The sequence below is a fragment of the Apus apus genome, chromosome 10, assembly GCF_020740795.1.
Source record: "Apus apus isolate bApuApu2 chromosome 10, bApuApu2.pri.cur, whole genome shotgun sequence".
In the NCBI taxonomy this organism is placed as follows: domain Eukaryota; kingdom Metazoa; phylum Chordata; class Aves; order Apodiformes; family Apodidae; genus Apus; species Apus apus.
The window spans coordinates 19,636,710-19,660,174 of record NC_067291.1 but is presented as its reverse complement, the minus strand read 5'-3'; the positions used below and the strand labels follow the sequence as shown (position 1 = coordinate 19,660,174).

Below are 23,465 nucleotides of genomic sequence, written 5' to 3'. Positions count from 1 at the left end.
TCAGCCAGTTTTGAGACTGTAAGGCACAGTGCAGCACTTCCTACTCAAGCAGGGAGGGCAAATCACTACCATGATAGTTATATCAAGACAAAGGCACATAGGTAGTAGACAACACCAAAAAAAAGACTCATTCCATCGGTCTTGCAAGAAACCAGTTGCCTCAGTGTTCAACAGGAAAAACATGAAGGTCTTTGTGAGCGAGATGCCAGTTGCAGCTCAAAGTCAATGTATGGCCAACTATGACGTCACCTACCAGCACCAAAAATTAAGAGGAAAGTTCTGCTGGTCTCAGGGACCAGTCACTCACCAGGGAACCAGTGGTTTTATATGCACGCCTTCCTGGAGAGTCCAAAAATAACATTTTTCCATAGTGTAGAAATTCCTGTAGTGTTCAGGCTTCTCGTTTCAGTAATGTTGCAATCCAGCCCCCTGTAATGAGGTAATCCAACAGTGTAATTTGTAGTACTTTATGCTGTCAAAATTGATCTTAGTATTTCTATAGCAACCAGATCCAAACAAAAGATGGAGCAGACAGAATAATTCTCTCCCTGCCACCACCCAGATTTTTATATAAATATATATGTATAGAGAGAGAGCATTACATATATAGAAAGTTAATGTTCATGATTCATCATTATACAACACTAGGAAAACAGCACTGGAGAAACAGCAACACAGTAGGATAATGTTTTAAAAAACAGAGAAAAGCTAGCAAATGTGTAAACTGGCAACAATAAAATATATGAAAAATAAGTAATTGTTCAGTTACCAAACACCTGGGAGTATGTCTTTCCCATTAAATCCAGTCAGGAAAAGGTTTTATCCATTTCTGGCTGGGATAGACTGAAGTGAACACTGGCTTTGCTGATGTGAGGTGAAGAATACAATATCTTCCCCCAGAGAAAATCACATTTTAACCTCTGCTGTTAACATATTAAGCTTAAGAAAGCTTGACTGACATTTAGCTACCTAAGCTTAGCTGTGGAAGGGCTGTGTGCAATAGTCTTGTAAATATCTGTCAATTTATTTTAGTGCCCTTGTAGGAGATGAGCTCAGACCAGACACTGTGATTACTCTGGATGTGGAATCCAATGCCATTTCCAATCAACCAGTATGATTAATTAGCAACAGCATCCAGCCCCTTCCTCTTGAAATAACGATTGACCTGCTGCAGTAGTGGGACAAAAAGCTTGATTTTCCTACAGACCACTTCTCCTTAACACCAGAGTAGCGTCTGAACACTTCTCAGGAGATCTGAGTGAGATCCTGAACACAGATTGCCAGGCACACTGTGTGCAGTGCACACCTACACCTGCAGGCTCCACGTGTTACAGCTACATGGGTCCTAGCTTGGGCTCTAAGGAGAGGATGATCCTCTCCTCACATGTGACATGCACCTGCCTCTAGAAATCTGTGCAGTGTCCCAGAACAATTTTCTGAATATCACATAGTATCACTTACAGCCCCTGGTATAAAAACATGTGACAGTCTTAGATCTCTAAAATGCTCTGGAAGGAATTTCTGAGAAGGGCATGTTGGCTGGGTAGAGGATGATACACTCACTTTTGGTGTGCTGCATCACTGCAGGTCCAACCTTGGGTTTCCTGCTGGCTGCCATCCTTGGAGGCCATCATGTCTCTGCTTCCCAAGCACGATATATCAGCCACAGTAAGACTGGAAGGCAGTTTGTCTTCTAGGCCAAGAGCTACTGCTTGCTAAGAAAAATGAGAGAATGTTGAGTTAGAGAAATACTGGTCATTGAAAAGCAACAAGCCAACTCAAAAGCAGGATATTTCTTTGATCCCAAGCTCTCCTGTTAGAAAACAGAATTTCCCCATCAGTTTAAGAAGGGAGGTTTGATGGACAAAAAATTACTGGTGAATACAAGAACAAAATTGTGTGCATGCATAATGTGAAGCCTAGGAGTGTTTCCACAGATTACTCACCCTCCTAAAATGAAACACACTCAAGTCTTTCACCTGAGTAAAGACCCTGATCCCAAGAAGCACTCTTCCACTTGACGGCAATTCCCTCAAGTAAGGACAGTGAAAAATTCAATACTGGTGGAGGCTGAACTACATTTTCATACTGAAATCCCTGACACTTCTGTGATAGCTTCTGTCCATATATGGGTTTGTCATATTGGCATTCCAAAGCTTGTCTTACCACTGACACAGACATTGGCATGTTTTCAGCTGAACATAAAGGTAGCAACAAGCTGTTACCTTTTCTGTAACTTCAGAAATCACTGATCTCCTACTACTGCAGCAGACGCAAAGTGCTCATTTAGGCAAGTGTTTAAAAAGTATAAAAATAAAGTCCGGATTTCTTCCTGATTATCACTAGTTTCTGTCAGAGAAGATGTACCTTTTCTGTGTGAACCCCCTCGTTACCCCTTCCTTCCAATAAAGGCAATCAACATTGAACTTAAAAGTTCCCATCTGCACCCAGTTTACAGGCTGCACCATCCTGCCCTTTGAAATGGAGTCTTGTACAAGGCACATCAGAAAAACTGGAGGAAATTTGAGATAAAAAAGATTTAAAAATAAAAACAGTATTTATGTCTCCCAAATGGGAAGTTTGGAGCAGCAAGGGCAGGAAACGGGCCGGTATTTAAGCTGATTACCCAAGCAAAGTCCTCTGCCTTTTCAGCAGCGCCAGGGTCCCTCAGTGAAACCATTTAAACTAATTGGAGCTTGCAGAAGGGGGAGGGAGGAGGAAGATGTCAAATTTTATCTGGAGTGTTAGTGATGGCTGGCTGGAGAGGGGCCTTCAGGCCTGTTAATTGGGGCTGTTTGCTCCGAGGCCACAAACACGCCGACATGGAACGTTCTGATCAGCCGGCGGCGCAGGTGGCCGCGCGGCCGGGCCTGTCGCTTCCACTCAGGGCCGGCCCGGCTGAGCCGGCGGCGCTGGGCCCGTCCGGCCTCCGCCCGGGGTTCTCCCCCTGCCGCTTCGCAACCAATTAAGTAGCCGGGATCTCTAACATTTGTACCAGAAATTCACACAAGTAGAAGTCTCTTGGGCCACGCCGGCCTGATAGACATGGATCTTATTATGCTTTTTACCTAATTATCAGCTTGGCTTTTCTCTGGACGCGTCTGGAGCAGGCCGGGCGGCGGGCAGGCCCCGCTGAGCGCCCCGCGCCCCGGGCAGCACTTCCAGGGGTGTTTGCATGCACGGACAAATGGCATCTCCTCACTCACACTTGCACGTAACTGACTAGATAAATAAGACGATCGTAGAGGGAAGAGCCAGAATTAGAAAGGAAATACTGTAACATTTAGATTTAATCTGGCGAGCATTAGATCATGATTCACTTTGACATAAAAGCTCAAGAGCACATTTAGCTGGGGCGAAACACAGTGCAGTGTTTAAATGAGAAGGAAATAAGTCTAATGTTTCATGGGCTGCATTATTTGCTGTTGAAATCCTAATAATTGCCTATGCTCTACACTTGCATTGTGCCTTATGAATTGCTTTTAAATTTCAGAAAGCTTCAGCAAAAAATTGGAAGATCTTATTTGCTTCAGGCTTTCGAACAAAGAGGAGTTTTTTGGTAGACTAGAACAGAATATTGACAACAAAAAAAAAACCCAGTCACAAACACCACACTCCGATTATCTTCACCGCATTTCACAGCAGCATTTTTAAAATAAGCATTTTTTTTTTTTTTTAATAAAATATGTTTTAAAGCAGGTAAATATTCAAACACTGTAAGCAGAACTGGTATCATTGTTTTTAAATATCCACAGGCAAATATGGAGCAATGCTTTTCAAAGGCTAGTGCCTGTTCAAGTCCCAGAAGTTTTGCTCTACCAAAAACCCCACGGGATTACTGAATTAATGCTCCATATACACCAGGGGCTGACTCAACACAAGTTTTACAACTGGCTTAACCCAATCTTCTGCTTTCTTCTCACCCACATCCACAAGATCCCATTGCTTCCTTCCCATTGCCTCTTGCTTTTTGGTGGCCACAGGAAAAAATAAATCCCTGCAGCCTCCTCCCTGCTCATTCTCCATCACATCAGCTGACAAGGCAGTGGATCATTTCAGATGGTGGTAGAGTCCTGCCCTGGCTTAATACAAAACCTGAAAGGGCAGGCTCCAGATAGACATTTTTCATGGTACATAACCAGGCCCAGATGTGTTTTCCAACCATGCCTCTCCATCAACAGTCCCCAGTGCTCTCTCAACAAGACAGAATACACTCCATTTCACCTCTGTGGGATTCATAGGAGGAAGTTAGAAATGTCTTTATAGTTGAGATGTAAGCCACAATGTGTGAAACCAAGTCTGTCAAGCTGGGCTGACTTTCTACTAATACGTCTGTGCCTTCCTCAGTCTGAGACATACCAACAAAACTCCAATGTCTGGGTCTCCAGCTTAACTTTTTTTACTTCCTATTTGTGTTCATCTCAACACATTCCTTCATGTAGCAACTGGAATGAGCGTATCTAGAAGGAAACCAGATCACTCTTTCTCACATATACAACGACGATGCCAGCTCCCAGAAGCTGATGTGTTCTCTGACAACCCCAACTGAGTGTTGGGGCTCTGGAAGTATCTGCAGTTTCAAGGCAGATAAATGTCACATAAACTCACATCTTGCCACTTGTGTATTATTTCATGCCAAGTTGTTCTTTACATGGAAAGCAAACATCATTTAACTTTATTTTTTTTTTTAGAAAAAGCAAAATAAAGTTTACAGTTCTGCTTGGCATAAATTTTGTTTATAAACATAGGAACAGACTGGTCTTATTACAATGGGAATAGCAGAAAAAAAAAAACCATCTTCAAGCTGAATATGAGCCAACAGCATGTTCCCAGCAGGTGAGCCAAAGTGGAGGCAGGGCTTCATCTGAAGCACGGCCCTGGCCTGTCTGGTCTGAGATGATGACCTAGGAAAAACTTTTACAGAAGAAAGGTGATGCAGCCCTAGGGCAGGTCACTAGAGAAGCAGAGGACCTCAGTTCTCAGAGATGTTTCATGCTAAACATGTACCTTTTGACACACTGCTATTTTTGGTGATGAAGTGTCCTGTTCAGAAATTCTTGACAAGGTACTGGAAGAAACCCAGATGTTTGGCACCTAACCACCCAGTAAAATTCTTCAAAGCACCTGCCCATCTTTTTAAAAACCCAAATGCCTTTATAAGCGTTATCATCAAATGCCTAATAACTATGGCTCCATGCCCTGAATCCCAGAAGACTAGACCATTTTGGGGTTTCATTTACATGCAAACCCTTGCACTTCATTCTGGTGGACTATTCCCTATGAATACAGACTAAAGAATAAAAATGCAGGATCTGGCCATGTAACTTGCATCACGAGAGCAAACTCCACATATTTTAGAAGATTATCAGTCAACTACAGTTCTTTCCACTGTAGAAACAGTTACTCAGTTAAGATAAACAAAGAAATTCCCATGCACTGAAAAGGAAAACCTATTAACTGATTAAACATGTGAATCTGTTGATAAACTGGTTATCAAAGTTCTGAAAACATTTTTAACAATGACCCTTCCTGCCATTTTTAACAATGACCCATAAAAGCTAGAATAATTCAGCACTTTACAGGAAACCAGCTGGAGAGAAAACAGAACTTATTTCTGATCTAAGAAGCTGCAGCTATGCCATATGAGCTGACAAATGTAGACACTAATTATCAGTAGTGATAAACATTTAAAATACCAATTAAAAGCTTTGGATAAAATCTTTCAAAGGATTCTAACTCTTCTCAGCACACAGAAAAAATTAGCAGTCCTATCACATCTGATGTATACTTTTAATTCATTCTTTGTCTCACACTTTTCAAATAAATACAAAAATGTTATTAAAAAGAAAACAACAGCAATAAACCCCCTCAATTTTCAGGACAAGTTGAAGATTGAAAGCAGAATAGGAATGCAAATACCTGTGTTTTTCTTACAACTGATCATGCAAATCTCATCTCAGAAAAAACTCCACCTCAAAAATAATTGCAGGCAGGGCAAAGCAGAATGTCACATATTGTGATAACTAGACTTCACTTCCTGGAGAACTCAATTTTACTTCTTAGTACAATTTAATTAAAAAAAAAAAAAAAGTAAAAAGCTTAAAAAAACTGCTAGACCCAGCTCTTGTGATAGATGAAAGTTCCCCATAGACAACTCCAGATCCATAAGAGAGCTCGGAGCAATGTTCTGGTCAAGAGAAAACTCTAGTGCCCAATTAGTGTCCTCATTCCTCAATAACATTTCAAGTGCTCAAGTGCAAAGCATGGACAGAACCTGCTGTATTTAAAGAAAGTGCCAGCCATAAACTTCAAGTAGAGATGTACATTTTCCCCAAATTCAGAGAAATATTCAGGTCTAAGGCACTCTTCAGACCATTCTATACAAATGCTTAACATCTATTCCCCTTCCTCATATCCTTTGTATTAAGCATGTAAAACACCTGGTAACCAAAATATACCCAAATCTTGAATCTTACTTCTGCACGGCTTCATGGCAGGTAAACTGTCTATAGCCTTCATTTTTATTTCATTATCAGAAAGCTAAAAAGCAGTATCACAAGTCAAAGAAATCCCAGAACGCATTTCCACCAGGATCTTGTACACCACTCTAACAGTTAGACAAGATTTTGACATAAAACTTTTCCATCAACTAAGGACTTTTTAAGAAGTCATAGAAAAAGATTCAAGCTCTGCACCAATTACTGCAGAGCATGGGAAGTAAGTTAAAACAGTCAGAATTTAAACATTCAGCTATACAATGATATTAAAACAATCCATTCTTTGTAAAAAAAACCCAACAAAACAAACCTCTCAGCCTTCACACAAGCTGAAATAATAAGGCACACAGAATTAAAAGCTAGAGTTAAAAGCCAGTATTCTATTTTTGTTCCAGAAATACAACATTTAAAAGTAATCAAGCAAGCCATTTGTTAACAGAGGAGCATAAATAAAGTGACTAGAGTTTTTTAATTCTGAAGAGTTTGCTACCATTTCTGGGAAGACCATATCTCAAAAGCATGGTTTGCTCATGGTATAGAAAGATTGTATTTTTCTGGCTCCAACCCTCATCCCAGTAAGTCCTGATGCCTGTGCTTTTGGAAGAGGAAGAAAACAAGAAATCTGGAGAGTTATTTTTAAAAGATTTAAATGTATGCCAAGGCTATGATGGATCCAGACTACAGCTGAAACCTATGCAGACCTGGGTTTGGAAGGAGATGATGCACTCAGCACCTCTATAAAGAACTCTTCAGTTCACCAAATCTAAAAAGAGATGAATACACAAAGAATTTGATACTTTCAGTTCTGTAATTTGCAAAAGATGCAGAAACTACCCAGTTCGTATACTTAAGGTCATGTTGCACTTCTTTGGTCTACAGAACCAAAGCACTAGTAGAACAGCATGTTCTCTCCACCATCTTCCTCCCACTGGAGGAAGAGAATTTCCAGTGAAAAGCTAAGCACTTTGGATTTCTAAAGAAAAAAAAAAAGAGGGGGGAAGCTTTCCAAAATAATTCTGAGATCACAAATCCCCTTTGCAACCTCTGATCCCTTTTTGTAAATGACAGCATCCTTTTCTGAAATAGGCTTCAGGCTTTGCAGATGAAGGCAGAAGGACTAGACAAACAACATGCAGGTCTAGTCCTTGCCATAGTTCAGGCCAGATCAGAGACAGCAGGTCCGGCATGCCAGACTTTCCTGCAGCTCCTTTTTGCTACTGGGAATCCCTGACAACTCCTGTGCAGCACTGAAGGGTGTTTTACTGCTCACACACTCAGCCTGACTCATCATTGGCAGTTTGGTCAGCATCAGGCATTCCTTTGATTGTCAGCAAGGCCAGTTTGTTCTGAAATGGCAACTGAAAGGTGCACTTGGAGCACTTTGATGTGTGGTCACCTCACCACAACCAAACAGCTGAGCAGATGCTTAAGTTGGTGACTGTTCAGAGGACAAAGTAAAACATGGGCATCTGCTTAAGTCTCCCTTGAGCCTTTACCCAACCAATGGCTGCCGTGGATCACATGTCAGGGGCTGGAATAGATGTATGACAACTTATGAGGATGTCTCAGCTGGATCCAGGGCTCAGCACCTGGCTGCTGCCCTCAGTGACTCCGCAGCCCAAAGGGAACGTGTGTCCCAGCAAGTTGACACGAGTGGGGATCAAGACTTGTAGGTGACCACAAGCCTGTGGGCCAGGGCAGCCTGCAGACATACCCACCCTGGCTGGCTCAGACCCACAGCCCAGGAGCAGCCCGGGGTGACCAACAGATTTTTCTTATTAATTAGTCATTCTGGATTAGAAAAGCAGACTAAGTTCAGATAAAAGTAAAATTTTTAATTCATGGTAAAGTAAAACTTGAAGGAAAAAAAAGCTGTCTTTGTTATCCAGGCTTTGCTTGAGCATTGAAAGCATTTCGTTTTGTTTTTGAAATTATAGAAAAAATCAAAACAAGTTGCAGTTTTGTTTTAGAAATTTCACAATGAAACATTTCAGCTCTTTGCACCCTTGAGGCAATTTTTCAAATTGAATAATTCAGTGAAATCACCCCAGACTGACAAAACAAAGCAACTGTGTTAAACTTGCACTTTCCCTAAAAGAACTTAGGGGGGAAAAAAGAGTTGACAATGACCCCATTCTGTCTCAGAATGCCTTGATTTAAAAATAAACCATGTGTTAAAAAAAAAAAAGAGAAATGAAGGGAAGGAAGGGAAGGAGGAAGAAAGGGAGGGAGGAAGGGAGGAAGAGAGAAAGAGAGAGAAAGAGAGAGAAAGAGAGAGAAAGAGAGAGAAAGAGAGAGAAAGAGAGAGAAAGAGAGAGAAAGAGAAGGAAGAGAAGGAAGAGAAGGAAGGAAGGAAGGAAGGAAGGAAGGAAGGAAGGAAGGAAGGAAGGAAGGAAGGAAGGAAGGAAGGAAGGAAGGAAGGAAGGAAGGAAGGAAGGAAGGAAGGAAGGAAGGAAGGAAGGAAGGAAGGAAGGAAGGAAGGAAGGAAGGAAGGAAGGAAGGAAGGAAGGAAGGAAGGAAGGAAGGAAGGAAGGAAGGAAAGAAGGAAAGAAAGAAAGAAAGAAAGAAAGAAAGAAAGAAAGAAAGAAAGAAAGAAAGAAAGAAAGAAAGAAAGAAAGAAAGAAAGAAAGAAAGAAAGAAAGAAAGAAAGAAAGAAAGAAAGAAAGAAAGAAAGAAAGAAAGAAAGAAAGAAAGAAAGAAAGAAAGAAAGAAAGAAAGAAAGAAAGAAAGAAAGAAAGAAAGAAAGAAAGAAAGAAAGAAGAAGGAAGAAGGAAGGAAGGAAGGAAGGAAGGAAGGAAGGAAGGAAGGAAGGAAGGAAGGAAGGAAGGAAGGAAGGAAGGAAGGAAGGAAGGAAGGAAGGAAGGAAGGAAGGAAGGAAGGAAGGAAGGAAGGAAGGAAGGAAGGAAGGAAGGAAGGAAGGAAGGAAGGAAGGAAGGAAGGAAGGAAGGAAGGAAGGAAGGAAGGAAGGAAGGAAGGAAGGAAGGAAGGAAGGAAGGAAGGAAGGAAGGAAGGAAGGAAGGAAGGAAGGAAGGAAAGAAGGAAGGAAAGAAGGAAGGAAAGAAGGAAGGAAAGAAAGAAAGAAAGAAAGAAAGAAAGAAAGAAAGAAAGAAAGAAAGAAAGAAAGAAAAGAAAGAAAGAAAGAAAGAAAGAAAGAAAGAAAGAAAGAAAGAAAGAAAGAAAGAAAGAAAGAAAGAAAGAAAGAAAGAAAGAAAGAAAGAAAGAAAGAGAGAAAGAGAGAAAGAGAGAAAGAGAGAAAGAGAGAGAGAGAGAAAGAGAGAAAGAGAGAAAGAGAGAAAGAGAGAAAGAGAGAAAGAGAGAAAGAGAGAAAGAGAGAAAGAGAGAAAGAGAGAAAGAGAGAAAGAGAGAAAGAGAGAGAAAGAGAGAAAGAGAGAGAAAGAGAGAAAGAGAGAGAAAGAGAAAGAAAGAAAGAAAGAAAGAAAGAAAGAAAGAAAGAAAGAAAGAAAGAAAGAAAGAAAGAAAGAAAGAAAGAAAGAAAGAAAGAAAGAAAGAAAGAAAGAAAGAAAGAAAGAAAGAAAGAAAGAAAGAAAGAAAGAAAGAAAGAAAGAAAGAAAGAAAGAAAGAAAGAAAGAAAGAAAGAAAGAAAGAAAGAAAGAAAGAAAGAAAGAAAGATCACTGCCTGTAATATTATAGTTTTCAAAGACTGTGCAGCCAGGAATTACAGATAAGCTCTCTTAAGACCATAAAGAAAAATCTTTTGATAGTGCTCAGCTTATTGAACTGGTTTCTTCTAGTGCTTGCAGTAATAAAGCTGTCAAGCAACACAGAAAAGGAGAGCTAAGCATTTCAAGACTCAGACAGATGAACTTCTATTAACCTACATTAACATGTAATTGTTGCTGTGAGCACACTGTGCTCAGTGTCAAGTGCTTGTAAAGGACACAAGGAGAGTCTTTCCATGTGAGACAGACAGGGTAACTGCTGCACTGTCCTACAGCTTTCTGAAAGAGTCTTCCTGCCAAGCACTGCATCGATATGTATGAGTTATTCCTGGAAACTTCCCATATGGTTAGTAAATTTCAGAATGGAAATATATGTTATTTCACTTTAATAACTTCCATGTTTTACATCACACCAAGTAGTTGCTGGTTTGCTGAAGTCTAAGAGCCGAATGCACAATGTCAGGTTGATCATGTATGACTGCTTCAAGAACAGCCTGCAGTCCTGGAAGGCAGCAGGGGGCTGGTGATCATCTGCTTCAAAGCTTTGAGACACCATGGCCAAATCAAAGAAGTAGTATGGCAGGAGGAGATTCAGGACACAACTTCAACAGTTTCATCCTCCATTCACTGAAGCTGGCTGTGTCCTTCTGGACATGAACCCAAGCTACAAAGCACCTCAGCTCAGACAGCTTTTTGGACCTGGCTGCACAGGCCCCACAAAGCCTGTCTCACATCACCTGGACTCAGCAGCATAGAGGCCTCAGCACCACTCCCTTGGGCACTGCAAAGATGCATCTTTAAAGATGCAGCAGAAGTGAGGTGGAGAGGAGGTACCCGAGGCTGTCTGTAAATAAATCAGAAAGGCAAACAGCAGGAAGAAGAGCCATTTAGTCTGAAGGAAAACATTTGCACAACAAGCAGTGGATATAAGCCAGCCATTAATAAATTTCAGCTAGAAATTAAAAAAAGGTGCAGAAAGATTCTGGCATAGCCTTTCAACAGGATGGAAGAAACACAAACCACACAAAAATCTTACTGGGTTTTAAAATGGTTGTTTGGAAATCTACAGAGAGGATAAGAGGACATAGTGACCTGGGACCGTAGGGACATGACTGTCTCAGTTCTTACTTTCGACTTGTGCTTCATGTTTCCTTGAATACCCTTTCCCTCCAGCCCGGGTGATGATCTGGCATTTGTTGAACACTCATGAACTACAAGGGTGGCACTAAAAAGATGATGTAGGACTATTACCAGAGAGAAAGATATGATGGGATAGAGTGGATGTGTTCACATGGAGATGATTGTTCTGTTGTGGATGTTGCTGCTGCAGGTCAACAGGTTCCCGTGTCTAGCAGGCTGCTCATCAGGTCCTCTGCCCATCCTTCAGACCTTACCAGGCAGGTTTACAAACAAAGCTGCACAGGTAATGGTGCCCTAACTGCAAGTCACAGTGTGACAGAGGTTAAGAAGTGCTCCAAGCTGAGCTGGGATGAGATTACAAATGCTCCAAGACCAGTGGATCCAAGGGATGGTGCTATCCTGTAAAGCATAGCAGCTAGGAAAAGGAAGGTCTGATAACCCCCACCCAGTGCAGGATCTGCCAGAGTAAGGGCAGTTTACAGGGAAAAAAAAAAAATAGTGCTGTCCTATCAAAATAGGTTGTATTTTCTGGAATTCCTCCTGAGCATCCTGACACTTCCTTGAAGAGACTGCTTCTGCACAGGCTGTTCTGGTGAAAATTCCACTGACTGGAAGTAAAGGCCAGCAGATCAAGATATAGTGCTGAGCAGGTAATTATGAAGTCGACTCTAGGTTTTGTAAAAACACAGCAGAAGCTTAAGGTGCATTTATTCCTTTGGGTTTCATTCCATGCATTGTAATCTGCCTCCCTCACCTTTCACCATCCTGCTTTAACAAATACAGCCAAGGGGGATTGCAGAGCCCGTGTCCTCACCTCAGGTAAAGTGGTTGCTGATGACAGACAGCTAAGCACCCGCGTTCAGACCCTGGGCTCTTCAGGCAAGAAGCACGTAGCTCAACTTTGCCAAATTACTTTCAGAAAAGCCCTGACTGAAAGGGAGCTTCATTGTACAATGCTGAAAGACACAAACACAGAAATCCCCCAAACCACGGAATTGCACAGACAACCAGCAGGAACCAGCCTGGGTTTTCTGACTCTCACGGAACTGCTCATTTTCAGCTGATGACCACATCGGTTTAATGCGTTTCAGAGCAAATGCCCTTCCCACAGGATTCACACACAATCCAACCCAAAAGCCAGCCTAGTTTCCACTGTAGCTAGACAGGCTGAAGAGTCCCTTAGAGCTGGAAGAAGCTTAGGTCTGCTGAAATTTATGCAAGCAGTGAAAATAGTGTCTCTTTCCATGGATTTGTTCAAATCACTTTTGCTCCCTTGTTTTTTGTCCTGACTCAACACAACTGCTGCTCAAAGATTCAGCCATCAGACTTGTAACTGTGGCTGTCTAATGATCTTCCTCTGTTACAGTACCATCCTCATCATGGGAGACTTCAGGAGAAGCTGAAGATGCTCTGGGGATGAGGCTAACAAAGAAAGAAATAGAACAAATACATATTCCCAATTCAGCTATTTCCGTGGCATCTCCAGCAGTGGAAATGCCTCAAGGCTGTATTAGAACTGCTTGTGCACAACCTACCTAAATCCATCTGATGAAAATCCCCCAGAAGATGGTATGTAAAGTTACAGGTTTGGTAAAGAGGAGCTCTCTTGATGAGCACAAGCTTCCCCTTCTCAGTATACAAGAGCAGACAAAGAGAAGGATTAAACACTGTTAACACAGGCCATTCTCCTTCACTTCCTTGGCACTGATGCCTTTTCATGTGGTTGCTCGTTCTCCTACACCATGATTTCTGAAATACATCTCTCCAAACATCTGGAAAACATCCATCATTTGCTCTGCCCACCATAGCAGGAACCAGAGAAAATTAGATTGTCTGTGTACTCCACCAGGGCCACGTTTGTGGATTACCTCTGCCCTCCTCTAAAGGCTGGCTTCAGAGCTCATGTTGTGGTCACCTGAAAGCCTGCCATTGCCCCAAGAGAGCTTTTCACAACACAGCTCCTGACGTGTTGAAGGCTTTGGTGCCTCTGTCCCTGACAGCCATGCCTCCTTTCAACTCTCCGCAGTTGCCATACATCACCCTGGGATGAAAGAACTCACGATATACTCTACCATATGTTTAAATCTGGAAACAAAGAACAAGCAGCAGCGCACCTCTGAGGACTGAACACTAATTTTCATGTAGAAAAGGCTCTTTTCTTAGCCCTGGGTAAAGCCCACTTCCATACTGGGCAGAAAGGGGAGCAGGGAAGGCCTAGGGTTCTCCTAAAGGTAGTGGCAAGGAAGAGGCTGTAGCGTCTTCCTGCTGTTTCAATATCCACAGCACCACCAACCACTTTGTAAGTGATCCACACTCCTGCCTCTACCAAGTGCAGATCTAAGTGCCTTTTCCATTCTGATCCAACATCCCTGTGGACTGAGAGCCACAAGAAGCTCACTGCCTACGCACACAGAACGTGGACTGTCTTGAGGGATGTGCGTCCAAGTGGTTTCACCTTCATTCCCAAGACACACTTCAGCCTGAGTGACCTTCTTCAAAACTTCTTGGGAGAAGGGACAGGACACACAGCAGGTTTCCCACAATGACTGCAGAATTCACCATCTGACTGTTCTCTTTTGTGATTCCAGAGCTCTAGCAACCAACAGTGACCAAGATCTGGGAGACGATGGCATTCACTAACCATTTCATTGAGTTGAATGTATACGAACAGCAAAAGGAAACATCAACAAATTCCAGATGCAGAATGTAATTATGCTTGGATGGCAGAATGTTTCATATTGTTTTCTATAGGAAAAAAAGTCATCATTAAAGCAGTGGAATTTCAGTAAACTATGTTTTGGGTTACAGCCCGGAATAGTTACACTTGGCAGTTCAGAGGCATGGGTAAAATATTCCAAGGTTCATAAATCCTTGACTTTAATTTGTAGATATAGGTTACAGCTTTAGTATCACTGCAAGGGGGTAAATCATGCTCCCACCTAAGCAGCTGCCAAAGGGCCCTGTACCAAGCTTTTCAGCTCTATTGGGCAGCTTTTAGGAAAACTATACATCAATGTCTTTCAGGTTCCCATGCCACTCAGATACTATATACTCATAGCACAAGGCTTCCTTGGCTGGAGCAGGCTCTGCAGCACCTATTTTTAACTCGTACACTTAGAGGGGAATGAACCATCAAGGAAAAGACACCCAAAGGTGGACTGGACATGAATAAGGTGATCCCCCTTTCATAGCAGGTTACATCAACTATGTCAGTGTGAGGAGGCATCTTGGAATTGTTAGGAATTAATTTGTAAAACAAAAAAACCAGCAGCATTCAGTGGCCTATAAAGAATTGTGTTTAATTTGCATTCTCTGGAAAAAAATGAGTGGTTCCAACAGCACATGCCTATGAAAAAACAGCTAATAATGTCTGGGAAGAGTTACTTGACTAGATCCCATTAGATATTAGACACATAATCTGCATGCTTTTTTCAGAGCTTGGGTTCTTTGCTGAGTTAAATTAAGGGTTTAAGAAAATGGTACAGAGGACTTACTGGTAAGACGCAGGTCTGTACAACAAAGGCCAGACCACTAAGATCTGTCACACAGGCAATGTATCCTGCCAGGGTAATAAAGTTGTAGGATGAAGCACAAGCCTGTCTCAAAAGACTGTACTCTACAGCTAGCACCCAATTTGCCCTATTTTGTTAAAATCCTTTGCTACAACAAAGCTTTTACACAGCTAAAAGAAAAGTAATTTAGAGATTATAACTTAAACTACTGAAGAATGAAGGGCTGAGTACTGAAAATGTAAGCACATGCTTTAGAAGCACCTGAAGAAATCCCAGTGAAGTCAGTGTCAGTTCTGAAGTGTTTAAAAGTAGGTCCTTGATCTAACAAATCACAGCGTCAGTACTGGGAAAGCCAGGAAGTTGCTTGTAACCATGTGAAGTGTGAGTTTAGGAAAATATCACTCCTCCTTCTACCAGGTCTCAGTCACTGCTTGGATGATTTCAGTTCACTTTTGTACTAGCTGCATAATTATTCCATTCATATTCCCTCTCAGAAGTCTTTCCCGAAATCTTTTCTTTGGAAATTGTGATTTCCCTAGCATCAGGCCATGCTCTGAAGCCCTGTGCTCTGCATGTAAACCCTATTTCTACCAAAGGGTCTCTAGAATTCAGTACCTACAGTTCTTCATGTTTTCACATGGTGACAAGAAGAGCAATCCTTCATTCCAGGACATTTTGAGCCTTTGGTTTTCAATCAGTTACAACAAGGTTATGAGAAAGGCTTTCTTTAAAGAGCAAAGAAAACTAACAAACTAAAGAGCAGTCTATTTTACTTGTGTGTCCTACCACACCTTTATCTTAGTCTAGGCAGTACTGGTTTCTTCAAAACATGCACATTGACACCAGTGTTAACCCAGCTCTCTCAAACAGTTTCCAAATTTTGGAGAAAAGGAGTCCCTTATAATCTAGCCAGACTTCCTTTGTTCTTTGAATTCCTGCTCACCCAACATGCAGTCTGAGGTCAAGCCAGACTCCTCCAAGCCATAGGTCCTACAATTGTCCCATAAAAGCACCAGGCATTTGGGTGGTTCACACTGAGACATTGTTTCCTTGCTGCTTGTTTTTTCAGACAGCCTCCTATTAAACTGAAGCAACATGTCCACACAGTAAACATCCAATAACCAGGTCACCACCTAACATTCAGAAATTAGAGAGCAGCTCCACTTCCACTACTGAGCCAAACCCCTAAATGAAGAGCTGGCCCAGAATAAAAACTCTCCCAGAGAGGGAGAAATTTGTGGCCTCATGTATTATGGTCTTGCAGGGCTTGGAGGCTTGCACCAAGCTGTGCCAGACAGACAGTAAATCTGTGCTGGAGACAAACGTGCTTCTCTAGAGAAATCTACTTTCTTGAAACCAGTGCTAGATAAAACACAGTTGTCCTGCATCACAGCCTGTCATGCCAAATGTATCTTCTCCAATAAATGTTCTGAAAGAAGTTGAAAAATAAGTAAAGACATTTCCAATAAATCCACATTTATATATAATATATATTAGACTGCAGATGTCAGAGGACTGTAAAATGCTTTTCTAATGGAAAAATTCAAGGAAAAAGCCAGAGCTCCAACATGTAAAGAATGCAAATATCCTGCAAGGTCTGCAGATGCGTGGCCCATTAAGTGTTCAAATCAAATGATTGGGTGTGCAAAAGGCTGTCTAGAAACCCAAGTGCCATTTGTACTTTCATGTTACTAACTGACACCCTCAATTACTATAATGTCTCACTATTTGGGTTCTCACAGACCCAGATCCTCAAACACATTCAAGTCTGTGAGGCTTGGGACTCACGATGATGATACACAGCACCTCTGGTCAGAAACCAGGCATTGAAAACGCACTTTACAAAATGACAGTTCTGGCTACAAAGTCTGAATTTGGAACAGGAAAAGAGATGGATATAAACAGGCAGGAGAATGCAAGGAAATGCTTCCAGCTCAGGAGGACAAGCAATATTGGCAACCCAACTTTATCAGCCCAGCCAACAAAATCCCCAGCTCAGCAGAAGGCTGAGCCAGGTACGTCAAAGCCATTGGTTCTAACATCCCCCTACAGCAACCACCCGTCGTGTAGGTGGCTCACCTTCAGACACTGGGCGGATTTTCAACCCCCGTAAAGATCCAAGCATCAACTGTATGGAACACAACAAGGGAGTTTTAAGGGACTGTGCCTGCAGAGCCAGGCAGTCTTTTGCACAAGCAAAGGTCAAAACCAGGACACCCAGTACTGCGTTGGAAAAGGTCTCTGCTTTCCGGTTCACATCCGGCCCGTAACAATTTCTTTTTTGTATCTTATTTACATCTTTTTTTTAATAGATACACAGTAAACGAGGCAAAGTGAAAACAGTAAACAAGAATTTCAGCTCTAAGTTTTGATTCAGATGATCTGTTTTCTGATAGGGCTTACGTGAATTGTGCAGTTCGGCTATTTCTGGAAGAACAGCAGGCAGAGTTTGTAAACAGGTAACCTACAACAATGTTTCTTATTGCCCCCACCCACTTAATAAAGTGAAGGATCACCTAAATTTAAAACAATATATTTAAAACTTTAAGAATCATTTCCTGGAGTGTCGCCTACTTTGTTTTACATTTTTTTTAACAACAAAAAATAGAAGCCCAAACTGTGAATGTTTGTTTATTGCTTTTATGTTTCAATTGTACTTATTTCTGTGCTTGTACAACTGGAAGCAAATAACTTTTCTTTATTTTTACAGCAGCCCTTTCAAAATAGGAAGTCACTTGTGCTCCTAATTGTGTGTGTTTTTCAGCTAAGGACTACAAGATATGAGAAGGTGGACCAAGAATGATAACAATGATAACTAATGATAACTAATTTTAAAGGTTTTTTGCTATACACTAATGAGTAACTTGCAGCCACATTCAGACACACCTACTTACAAGAAGCACATCCAATTTCTCTCTTTTTTTTAAATTTTATTTCAGACTTCCCCAAATTCTTAAATTTCCTAATCTAAATATCTGAAGACTTTAAAGTCTCCCTCCCCCAGCTTCCCCATTTCCTAATGCACCAAGAATTACAAGATAAGCACCCTGTGATGGTGTTCACACTGTTTGCTGCATTGTTTTGTTTCCCCCCAGTTTTCAAAGAAATACATACAATCAGGAAAACACCTCTCTCAGTGAGAACATTTGTTCCCACCAACACAAGACAGCAAAACAAGCAAGGAAAAAAACCCCAAATTAAAACTTTGTCCATGTTGCAGTCCTAAGCATTATGATTTTCAAAATATGCACAGTTTACTACCTAAAATGGAGCCCCCAAGACTCAAAGTGAGTTTCTGCCACACCTTCACCTCCTACTGAAAGTATTTTTTAAAGGTTTTTCTTTAGGATTCAAACACAACAGATGCAAAGCTGCAACTATGGAATAAGGATAAAGGTCCATCATAAAGTGATGACAGGAGGAAAGCAACAAGAATTGTCTCTCCCTTACGATTCCTTCAACATATGTTTCTTCCCTGGCATGGAGGACTTCATGCTAAGCCCCATGAAGATACTGCTTCCTTTTAAAAGCATGTCTTCTATATGCAGCTGTGGTTGGGCCACCTCTGTCATGAGATTGACCCCTGGCCCTGCACTGCCTGCCATACCACAGGCTGCCTTGCCCCAGGGACAGGCAGGACAGGGTAGTATTTCGCAGCTGCCATTCCAAAGCAAAAGCTAGAAATCCAAGAGACTTTGCTTAATAAATAAAATTCCAGCACTATTCACTGCAGTGATGTCTCAGTTTACATGGAGAGTTGACAGTTTTCTTCTAGCCAAGGGGCTCAAGTGAGTTACGGCGATGAAGGAAGACCCAAGAATGTTGATTAATAGATACAGCATTCAACAAAAAAGGAGGACCCAAATTCCCATCCACTCCAGCCGTCAGGAAAAGCAAGACAGCAGAGCTGAAGCAGCAGAGGTGGAGCCATGTGCAATATCAGTGACACTCTTACTGATCAAGTAACACTCGGCTCTTTGCAAACCCAGGAACAACTCACGTTTAAAAAATTCTAAATATCAGTACTTCCAACTGCACTAGACAAGGCTGTGAGGACACTGCACTCACTGCAGGGCATGTGATGGTTTTCAGGCACTGACCAGAAGCACGGACAGACACTTTATTGCTCTGTACTTTTTTTCTTGAATCCATTTGCACAAGCACTAGTTCAGTTTCTACTTCGTTGGGTTCTACATTTCCGGGGTTAAACTATTTTTAAAAAAGGAAAAAAAAAAAGCCTGCCTGTTAATGATATGGCACACTGCAAGTCCATACAGCACATTCTACTTCCAAACCTGCATATCTCAGTTCCTACAGAAAAAGGAAACCTCTTGCCTGCAGCCAGCAGCTTCCAGCTCTGCTGGCTGCCAAGGAGCTCCTGGAGCCCCTCGGTACAAGCCTCCCGTGGCTCAGCAGGGAGACCCTGAGCTGCCACCACAGCAGCTTTGAGAATGGCTTGGAGTGACACTGGTGTAGGTGTTCAATGGAAGGGACTCTCTGATGATCTGAGAAGCCTCCTAACCCTATCTTCCAATACAATGAGCATTTTTTCACATTAACAGCTATAGTAATTCCATTCTTTCTCCCTACCTAATTTTACAGTAACAAACGCACGTCCAGCATCCTCAGTTTCACTGATGACTGACAGTCTTCCTGCTACATCGTCTATAAAACAGATATCTTTCAGTTTACAGCTGCAGTGAAGAAAGGGAGCTGACACATCTAACCCTAACAGAAATTACCTGCCAGCCTCAGACATCCCAGCAGAGCATCTAGCTCATGGTTATTACAGATCACTCTCCTGAAACTGAGATGATTATGAGAAGCTGTTTTCACAAATTTCATACGAACGGCGAGTTCTGGCATGGTGACAATGCAATAAACACACATTTCAAAGCCATTTTTGTCAGGTTCCTCTGTTGTTTGCTGGACAGTTGCCAAAAAGAATAAAAATGTTACCCAGGGGTGAGCTCTCTGAAGGCATTAGGTGCTGAAGCCGAACTGCTGCACTGATGGATCTTACAGAGCCTCAATCATAGGGATGCCAGTAATTCTGAATCCAATCTTAGGTTTATGGAAAACAAGATGATACTTTTATTATGTTATTAGACAAAGCAAAACACAATCAGTGTTTCAATACTGTGATTGCAAGTTCCTCAAAATGAAAAAAAAAAAACAAACATATAAAACTCCAAAAACTCACACTCTCAGGGAAGCTAATAACCATGAGTCATCTGTTAAATGAAACCTGCTCTCTCTTTCAGATTAGCTACTGTCTAGTGGTACATAATTAATATTGATTTGAAAGGCAGTCTGCCCAAGGGATGCAGAACAAGTGATTGTAGTACATGCTGACAAATGAAATATAATAGCCAGTCTACAGCATGACTTGAATGCATATCTATCAGTAGGAGGGGTTTTCCCCCCTCAGACTTCCAAAAGGCTAAATTCTAATATGACCAGATTTCAAACACTGGAAAATGGAAATGATATCTGAGGAAACTGGAAAGTACTGTTCTACTTTCTTCAAATACTTTAATCAGTTTTTCCTGTCAAGCCCAGACTGCATGTCTCAGTGCAGGAATTCCTTGGAGAAAGTCAATGGACTCAAGGATGGCATTAAAACTTGCATTCCTGTGTGGGGTTTTTGTGCACGTTCTGTTAGCCAGAGACATCCAAACGCAGTGAGGGGAAGGAAGGCTTGAGGTCAGTGCTGTCACCTGGGATTTTAGCAACCTGAATTTCATTTCTTGCCCTGCCCCAGACTTTCTGTGACACATAAGCCAAGTGTCTATCTTTTTGTGGCTTACTTTCATACCTGTGAATTGGGGATAACAGGATCACCTCACAGAGACATGGAAGTGATAAAAACTGAAGAGCTTAGGAAAACTAGGCCTCTAACATAGAACTGATTTACTAGTGGGTCAGAAGACCCTAATCTTCTGCAGACAGTGCTGTCTGACACACTTGCTTTCAGAGATTCAGTGGAGGGACCAAACTTCAAAATAGGGAGTGCTTTTAATTGATATTTTGTTTTGTAAATACAAGGAGAAATTTCCTTGGAGGAAAACACAGAGGCAAAAAAGCCCCCTAGGGTTATCATTTCTCCCTGTCAAGCCTCCTCCCTCACATATCAATTCAGCATTTGGCTCTTCAGAGGGAGTGAGACTGGTGGGAGGAAGGAGAGAGCCCCTCTTGCTGCCTTCTGTCCATCCTTCCCTCGCCTGACTGGAGGGTTCAGGGAAAGGGTAGGAACATACTGGGGTTGAGAACATCCTGAAGTGATAATTAAAAGAATAAAGCAAAAATTGTTTGCACAAGTAAACAAGCTGTTGTATAAGAGACCTATTTACACCTTGCATTGGGCTTTCTTTCATCTCTCTAATGACAGAATGCAAGAAGCATTATCAGAGCTACGCAGGCTTCTTACCCTGGCAGCTTTGCCACACTGAAATATCAACACCTGAAATGCAATTACTCTGAGAATGCAAGAGAGACAACTAAAGCAGGCAGCAACATGACATGATGCAATAGAAGCTGTGGTCACTATGAGGACAGGAGCTGGAAAGATTTCTTATGTTTCCATAAAACATCCCGTTTCCCTCTATACAATCCTATCTCAGGAAACAAACAAAACAAAACAAATCTATTCATTCTAGGTTCTAAGACTAAAGAAAGAAATGACAAATTATATTAAGAAAAACAGGGTGGCACTTTAAAAAAGAAAAAACCAAGATGTCCCCATTTACTAGAAGCAGATACGTGTGTCCCCTTTGGCACAGAAGCAAAACTGAAACAATTCTGGAACTACTCTGTTTTCTTCAGCTTACTTTGAAACAAGAACACTGAAACAGAAATTTGTCTGAATAAAAAAAATTCAGGATTAATCCCAGAAATTAACAACATATTTCAATAAGATTGTTTAATCTCCTTAAACTGTTTGTTTTCAAGTCCAAAACAGTTTAAAGCTTACTATGTAAATATGGGGCTACCAAGCATCCTGCTGAATTCACTACAACAGAAAGTCTAAGGAATCATTAAAAATAACACGTTGTTTGCATTTTTCATAAAGACATCAAGAGTATTTCATCTCTCTGAAACACAATCTCCCCTGGGGAATTATGGATGAGCAAAAACAGAACAAGTGGCAGTTAATTTTTTTTTTTTTTTTTTTAAATGCCAAGAAGCCAATGGGTTAAGCTCTCAATTTATCTTTGTTTCTCCAAAGATACAACACTATTCCAGAGACATTAAGAGCCAGACCACACCTGTGTTTCTTTAGTGGTGGCCTGCTGAAAATATTTGTCAGGCATTGTGTCAGAATCCAGAGCACATTCTTTCACTTTATGATTAACCTTTAAAGAGATTACGTTGGGAAAACGCTCCGAGTGACATTTATACTAAATTAACTATGTTCATACTGGGAAGGGTTTACCCTTGAAGGTAGGGGTGTTTTTCAGACAAAGCCTAAGTCCACAGAGGACATGTCAGTAGGAAACAGAATATGCAACCAAATGCTGAAAACAAGCCAGGAATGTTTTGGTATTTAGACAGTAGTAAATTCAATATTCCATAGAAAAAAAAAACCACAACAAAAAAACCCAAAAAATACAGATCAAAGAAACTGACCCTTCATTTAATAAAGAGTTGGTTGTAGAGATGAGCAAATCAGCTTAAATTAAGTAAAACCAGATCAGAACCTGAGCTCGTGTGCACACAGATCCCTTTTTCCCCTCACCCCACAAATACCCCAAACATCTATAAAAAGTTCTGCCACCTCTGCCGGGCTTGGCAAGGCTCCCAACTGTTCCTCCTGACAGGGTTTGCTCCCTGGATCCATGTCAGCTGGTGCAACTCCAGCGTTGTTTCATTGAGAGTTTATCTCGGAGACTAAAGCAAGAGTCAGAGACTGCCTGAATCTGGGCACTTGGCCAAATCTCCAAAGACAAAGAACTTTGTCCAGCACAATGCTAATAAGTGATTACACCCTCCCTTTACAAAACATTAATTCACTTGACTTGGGGCATAGGATTCTTTTTTCAAGTATACAATAGAGGTTTAAAGAAAAAACATGTTCATTTGCAAAGCAAAACTGCAACAAGATGTGATCAAACATAATTTTCCCAGTATTCCCTTGAAGAGACTCCCTCATCCCATACCAGAGTGATTAGTACCATAAAGGAAGTGGCAGGAAAGATACAAAAGTAAATGTAATCTGCATGTTTTGGAATAAGTGTTTCAGTAGCACAATGCAAAGGCTCTGCTGCATTCCCTGCTGCTCTGCATGTGTATGGCCTCTGATGGTGGCAACCAGGAGAAGAATGATCCCTGAACACTCAGTTTCTTATATTCCTCAGTTTAAGCACCAACTGTGGGCTGCAGTACTGTCTCAGCACCCTGATTTGGACCCTTGCCCTTAAATACTTGTTAAAAAATAATGAAGAATGCTCCCAGAATAGCCAAATCTGCATCCCCACTCCTCTGCAGGGGAGGATGACAAAGCTGCTGAGTGACAGTGCTGTCTGTACACCAGCAGCCATTTAGAGTGCAAAACCTCAAAAGCTCAACAGCCCTCAAAACCTTGGGAGAACATTTCATGTTCTTGAGCACCATCTGCTGGTACCTTGGCCGAGGAC

At 41.5% G+C, this 23,465-nt stretch overlaps 1 long non-coding RNA gene across 1 annotated transcript in view; it reads right to left on the bottom strand.

Moving 5' to 3' along the window:
- Window positions 1–313: 313 nt before the first annotated feature.
- LOC127388628 (uncharacterized) overlaps window positions 314–23,465 on the bottom strand; it is a 47,939-nt gene continuing 24,787 nt past the window's right edge. The window contains exons 4-5 of the long non-coding RNA XR_007890419.1: window positions 1,564–1,715; window positions 314–429 (exon numbers count right to left, since the gene is read on the bottom strand). This is a non-coding gene — a long non-coding RNA (uncharacterized LOC127388628). The remainder of the gene's footprint in view (window positions 430–1,563; window positions 1,716–23,465) is intronic.